Here is a 7,582-nt window from a genome sequence, read left to right as displayed (position 1 = left end):
GCCGCGGAAGCGGAGTCTGTCTCCGCCGCGCGTCGATGTGAGATAAGCCGCGCATAATGAGGCTGAGATGCTGTACGATTATAGAGCTCTGTTTTAAGACGTGGGAACAGGAACGTGTAAACACGTGTGGATCGTCATAGTAGCTCGTTCCATTTTTTATCCCCTCTTCCTCCGTCCTTTTTCTACGAGCCTCCATGTCTTACTCACGACAATGACTCTGCCCCTTCTAATCGACCCTTGCACAAGCGCGGTAATATCAGGACGCGTGGAACTGTTTTCAACGTGGGATAAAATTGACCGCCGCCGATTAACTCCAACGGCGGCTGTTTGCGACGGAATTACCGGTTAATGCGTTTCTGATACGTCTCGCGATTAATGAACGATATGAGGTGATATACGAGCACGCGGTCTGGGAGTTATTACATAATCACGCTTCTCTTCAAATTGGCATTGCCATTCTTTCCCGCTGATTGTCTCGCCTCGGAGAAAAATATAGTGGTAGCAACCATACATAAAGACAAATGATTAATGGTACGTATAGTTGAATAAATCGTATTTCGTCTTTGGCGCTCATTCCTTTTAATTGATATTTGCATTCGTTTTCACGTTCGAACAATTTACTGAAAAAGACTGTGTAACTTGAAATGTTCATTTCACTTTTGTTTTTGCCATTAAATTATTATTTACCCACTTAAATTTGTGTACTTATTTTTTTTTAACTTTGATTTTCCTATTTGCTCCGCACATATAAACTTGGTATTTATAACTATGACTAATTATAAAGTAATTACAAAACTCTCTTCCCCTTCTCCCTCTCCCTTTTTATAAATAGTAATAAATAACTGTAAAACAATTATAATAGTTATACAACAAATTGTTGAAGTATAAATGTTAAGCTTATACATGTGCAAAGCAAATAAGAAATCAAAGAAATGATAATTTTATAGTAGTGAAATCTACAAAATTGTTTATTCAAGTCATAAATAAATCGTCAAACTCGTATGTGTATAGAAAAATAAAAAAAAAATAAACACTACACGTCGCACAATTTAATTGGTCAAATCTAGTGGACGTCCGGAAATTTTTTTTTAGAAGCAAAAACGCTTATCAATTCGTCAGCGGTCGATCGATTCCGCCTAGCATACGCCTCTTCAATTTGATCTGCGCGGAATACTAAAGATATGCGTATTAGGGAGAATGACTCGGAGCAAAAAATGTCTAACTTCCTGATGTTACAACACAGTTATTCAACTGGTGAGGTTTCACTCTCGTTCGCCATTGACTAGCCGTGCACGCGAAATCTAAATGCACAGAAACATCGGACTGTACCATTACATCGTTCTACTGCTCCGGAATAACAAGCGCATCCGTCGGGGGCGCCGCATCTTTTTTTTTTTTTTAATAATCATTCTAGAAATAAACATGTCGGAACACTTTTACCCTTCAGAAATATACGCTTGCGTGCCGTAATACATGACACTCTTGCCTTTCTTCGCGACGAACGCGCTGCGTAACGGTAATAAGTATTCCGCTGGCAGCATGCCATTGAATCGTGAATGACAGAATCGATTGTCGTAGCACCGGTAGAAACTGCTGCTGAATCACTTTGTTATTTAAATAAACTTAGCCACATCAATGTGTTCCACGTAGCATTATAACAGGTTTTCGACTATATTTGTGAGAATTATGTAATATTGCAATTAATCGAATATGTATTTGGTGCTCATACTCGTTCACCGCTCGCTTACGAGTCTAAAGTAATACGTACCACAACTCAAGGATACGATTTATTACCATAAATTAGTTAAATATGTAATTTGCATTACTGTATAAATTATCAGAAAAGTGAACTGACTTAACTTCATTAGGAAAGAAATGATCAAAAATTATAACAATTCAAAATAGGTGATTTCTTTTTCAATGGTGTGAAACGAAATGACAAATGATTATATTCAGGATATTGTTTCTTTATTACTATCATTTGATTATTTAATTAATAAAATGCTGTTTAAACAAATAAAAATATATTTAAAATATCATATTTCTTCAATTCATGTTTTACCGTATCTTTATGTATCTCATCGTATCTTAAATTTAATTTCTTTCCCGACGAACTTAATTTTTTAAATTATTATTATTCTTAAAATAAGCGAGCAATATTTTATAATTCACTTACGCGGCAGGAAAATACGTTTATCTTTGAATCCACAACTTTTCGTGACGTCTTTCATTTATGTCAAGACGCTATATTTGAGCTATCGCTATTGTCTGCAAATTCCGGAGTACGGCTAAAGCCGCTACGGATGCCGCGTACTGAGATAATTAGCCGGCGATCCCCATCTTACATTAGACTTATCATTTTATATCATTAGTAATTTCCATTGTATCGCCTCGTGCTTAACAGCGCGGAAAATATACCAATGTTCCAATGTCATACGTTATCGGATGTACGCGCGAATTATTGCGTTGCGCATCGCTTACGTTACAGCGGATCGTTTTGCATACCTCAAAGTAAACTCATTTCAAGGAGAAGGCAGCAGCTCCATTATCACGAGTCGAAAAAGGTTTTGCGATTAATATGTCATGTCTACAATCAAAGGGATACAAGAAGAAAGTATAATTTTATTACTATCTAAATATTCAAGCAAGGAGTAGTTTAGCAAGAGTTATGCATACTACTTCTCTCTCTCTCTCTCTCTCTCTCACAGGGTCGCGAGGAAATTATTACACGGAAGCACATTTAATTACAAGAATACTGATAAAACAGTAGCGTTATCGAGTGAAAGATAGGATAGTCACGTACGACAAACAGAGGAAACTGATGCTTATTCTTGGGCATCGAGACAAAAACGCTGAATTAAGATCGAACCGCGCGGCTGAAAGCACCTCAAGAAAGCTAGTAGTACGAACGTAGTTCGGGGTGTGCCAAGGATACGCCGAGACATTTCTTCCCCACGTTTCGTGCGCGCTTACGTTTTCCCACACAATTGTATTGAAATGTGGCTCGTAAACAATACGTTGCGTCACGTCGCGGGGCTACAACGTTGCGGATTGATACAGGCGTGACAGGAGGAGAGCAAGAGGAAAGGACGGAAGGCAGGAATTGTGTGTGCACGGCCCGGCCGGTTTCTCTGTACGAATAAAGTCACGAAAAGTCAAACGGGTCCTAACTTCCCGCGCGCAAATTGTTCCCGTAAAACGGGAGATTGAAATGTTACTGTTTGAATCATATAACTAAAATGAGATAGGGGCGTGATCCATTATTCGATGCCTTGACAGATAAGAGCGTATATTGATCTCTCTAGCTTGAAGATTGATAAGACTCAATTAAACGACTCTAATCCAACAATGATTGCGCGCGATTTAATTTTAGCTTCATTTTTTTTCCCGTGTTCTCTCTTCTTCTGATAGCTTCGTTTCAGAATGTCTGTTATGTTCAAATTCAATGTCTCACCGATTGAAAGCAGTTCAACGAATTACGAGGTTTGATTTAGTAAAAAATCGAATTCAGAAAGAGTGTGAGAGTCAAATAAATAAAAATAATTTATCTGGCTCTATTTATTTGACTCTTTTTGCATTACACAACTGTCATTTTTATATTAAGAGTCCTGTATTTAACTATTATTTTTATTTGTTTATGCCATACACCGTCGAACGTATTTGCTCTTTAACATAACAGTCACGAGTAAACCTCTCACGACTTCACGGTTACTAGAATCGTAACGGGGACAGGTCATCACGGGTCTCTTCCAGGTTGCGAAGTAAAGCATTAGATACAGACTCTTTCGATGACAAAATAAGAGAGATTTACTCAATAGAGAAAAATTTCATCTTCGAAAAGATGAAAAGTACAGACATTTATTACACATAGCGTCGCGGATGAAAGTAAATTCGAACGAACAAGTATAAACTCTTAAAATCTGTAAAATAACCAAATTAGAACAAGCCTAATAAGAGTCTAACGCAAATAATAGTGCATAGTTATATTTCTTTTATCGATTAAATAATTATTAGGAAGGTATGATAAATAATTAAAAGAGTGACATTTATTAAAAAGTTGTGTCAGTTCTTTTTCTATAATTTTAAGAATAGATTTTAAGATTCTAGTACTTAAATAATAAAAAATACTGACATATACTTTATCAGTATAAACAAAAAGATTCAAGCAGACAATATATGTATACCTATGATTAAAAAGCGTGTAGTCGTTTTTTCATACTCTATAAAATCATTAAGTAGATGTTATTAATATTAAATGTACGTTTATTAAAATGTCAAAGTGTCTATATAATAAGAACGGCATTTTAAATTAGTACAAAAATGCTTAATAAACATTAATTAAATAACGTTTTTTTTGTAAAACGTATCAAACTTTAAACGTTTATCTTTTAATTTATACACTTCATTGCACGATTTCTAACGTTTATTAAAAGTATTTTTAACGTAACTGTGTTGCTTAAAGATTTAATGTTCACACAATAAACGCTTAAATTATTAATTAAATATTATTAATTAAATATGAGAATGCGACGTGTTTCTTTAATAAAAAAAATAGCAAGATTGAAGATGTTAAAAATATTATTAATTCATAATTTTACTTGTAGAATGTATAAATTACATTTTCCGCTCTAAAAAATTCCTACATGTGTGCATATTTCACCGTTTTTTTACATTCGTATCGTACAATCCGATATTTTACCATCATCATAGAAACGAGGATGGCATTATACAGATAAAAAAAAATTGATGGATTTTTCCAATACGAACCTGTGTGATTGACAATGAGTTAAACTCATGTGACCAGGAAGCGAATATTTCAAAGAACAACAATATTTGTTTACTACACGATGAAATTTTTGAAATACAAGTATTTATACTCTGAAAATTTATGGTCATAATTTACTGATATCGATTCCCAAATGTGACGTATCTTTTTTTTAATATATATGATATGGTATGATAACAACTATATATATAACATAAAAGAAATTACATCCGTTTAATTATTTAACTGCACACTTTAGTTTAGCATTTAGTTGCCACACATCAACTCTACTCGCATATATATGGGCAACAAATAGATATATTTATCAATCCAAAATAATTCGCCCTTTTATTTGCAAACAAGTTTCGATATAAATAATAGATACGTTTCATGAACAAATAATATATCTTTAATTATACAGACTCTCAGAAGAGATCGTTGCGGTATATAAGCATACTTATTATTTTTGTCATTATGATCCTTAACGAGTGCATTGTCAACGGTTACACCTTATTCAATCATCTACATTGGTGCCGAAGGACGCATGATTACATCATTCTTCACCTGCAATCAACGAACTGACACATATTATACGACCGCAAATAAATGGATTGATCTCACCGACACCTTCGTCGTTTCTATTTTTTATCCTCTCAAAGTGAATACAGGAATAATGTAAGTTGTAAAATTGAAATAGTTACAACGCATTTCCTAGAAAAATAATTATATATACAGGCCATGTTGAAAATGTAGTAAAAACTTGTTTACTATGTACTTTTACTATAAATTACAAATTAATATATCGTACATATGCACATTCAAATAATACACACACACACACTCGTATAGGGTGTTCAAATTAAATGGTCACTTCAGGAGCGTGTAAGAAATCAATTAACTCATAATAAGAAAAGAAGTCCTTTCGAGATACCCTCAACCGAATTTAATTCAGCCAGATTTCCCTATAAAATCTTATTGCTATAGCCGTTGTCGAGTAATAAGCGGCTGCGTAAGAAACGAGTTAGCTCGAAGCCGAAAGAAAGTAGTAATAACCTGACGGTTAACGAAATCTTTCGCGGAAACAGACAACTTTATACGAAAATCTCAAATTAGAGCGCGAATCCACGCTTCGCAAATTGCAAAACGTCAACGCAGCTGTGACGACGAGAGCGCGATTCAATTCACCTGAATCGCACATTATGTAGATCTAGGGCTACCATCCGTTACGATTTCTCTGGATTTGTTCTAGCTTTTAGGGCGTTCAGGGACATCCAGGCCGATTTTTCGAAGTGATCAGGAATTTTTATGGTTTTTCATTGTACAATACTTGTATCAATAAAGTCAATAACAGCTGCGCAAGCATCGTCGTGATTGAACTCCCGTCAGCTCCGCGCCCATAGTTGCCTACCAATTAATATATTTCTTTTCATAGCTTTACTGTTTATAAAAAAAATTTGAACGTGATGACGAAATCTATATTTCTGTTTAAAATATTTCATTAATTGTAAACAATAAGATGATTTATTTATTTGCTAGAAATAAAATTTTGTTTTGCCATATTTATAAATAAGAATTTATTTCAATGAACATTATATCTCACAAATAAATTTTTAATTTACCTTTTCATCAGTGAACAACCGATTCGTACATTAAGATATATTTGCACGATTGATATACGTATAGATTTTACTACGGTACGCTTTAATTGCAAATGAAATATGAGTTGAAAAAATTGAATTTTGATCATACGCGATTAAATTACTACGTCAAATTGTAGTTGGGTCGATCGATCGTTTGTAGCTTCACACGTAGGTAAAAAGCAAACCGAATTTATTTTTATATATCCTTGAAAAAAAATTCTACAAAAAATATACGAAATACGAAATATATACTTAAATAACCAGTGATTACCACACCAACATTTCACATATATTATACGATGATTGAAACGATAAGTTTCAACTCTCTCTCTCGCAGAAGAACATTGAACAATAAATCCCGCACGAGATTACATAAATGTGCAGAAAATGAATTTGGACTGAAAACGAAAGGTTTTGTCATTTATGATCTTGATCCAGATAGATCGTGCCAGTAATCACTCGGGCAGGACTAACTGGTTTTTTACTTTTAAGACAGTTGCTGGATCGCGTTCACGGAACGTCGATGATGTGTACATTACGTGATGCGCAAAGAAGTAACATTGCTTATTACGAAGACAAACGGGCTTTGTCAAGAATCAGAATAGTATTGAAGCCGCCACGCCTTTGTCAGTTAAAACTAAAAGTATTCAAAACTTTTATATTTCTTACGTATAGATACAGTTTACATAATAAATACAGAAAAAAGTATTTTACACACAGGAGACACCTTTTTAAAAAATCTTATATTTTTGAAGATAAACATTAATCTAAAAAAGAAAAATCTAATAATTTAACTAATATGAATACAAAACCTATAACAGTCTAGCTGGATCTTAGTTGCTTATATATAATTTTCGCGTGAATTTATATACTGATATATGTCTTTCTAAACTGTGCGTCGAACAATTGTCGGTCTTGAAACACGTAACTCCAATAAACTGTCACATACTATCACGAATTAAATTGATTAATTTAACAATTATTTGATGCAATTTTGACATCTTGTATCGATGTTTAACGACGTTAAAATTTGAAAGAGTCGAACCCGGATCGATTGCTTTACGCGCAAGTGTCCTATAGCCAATTAGATCTAATAATTTATTAACAAAGAATAATATGAATTATATATTTCTTATAATTATTTAATACCTGAAAAAAAAGGATATATAATAATTAA

The sequence above is a fragment of the Cyphomyrmex costatus genome, unplaced genomic scaffold (genome assembly GCF_001594065.2).
Source record: "Cyphomyrmex costatus isolate MS0001 unplaced genomic scaffold, Ccosl1.0 scaffold907, whole genome shotgun sequence".
In the NCBI taxonomy this organism is placed as follows: Eukaryota; Metazoa; Arthropoda; class Insecta; order Hymenoptera; family Formicidae; genus Cyphomyrmex; species Cyphomyrmex costatus.
Note: the sequence above shows the minus strand (reverse complement) of the source record.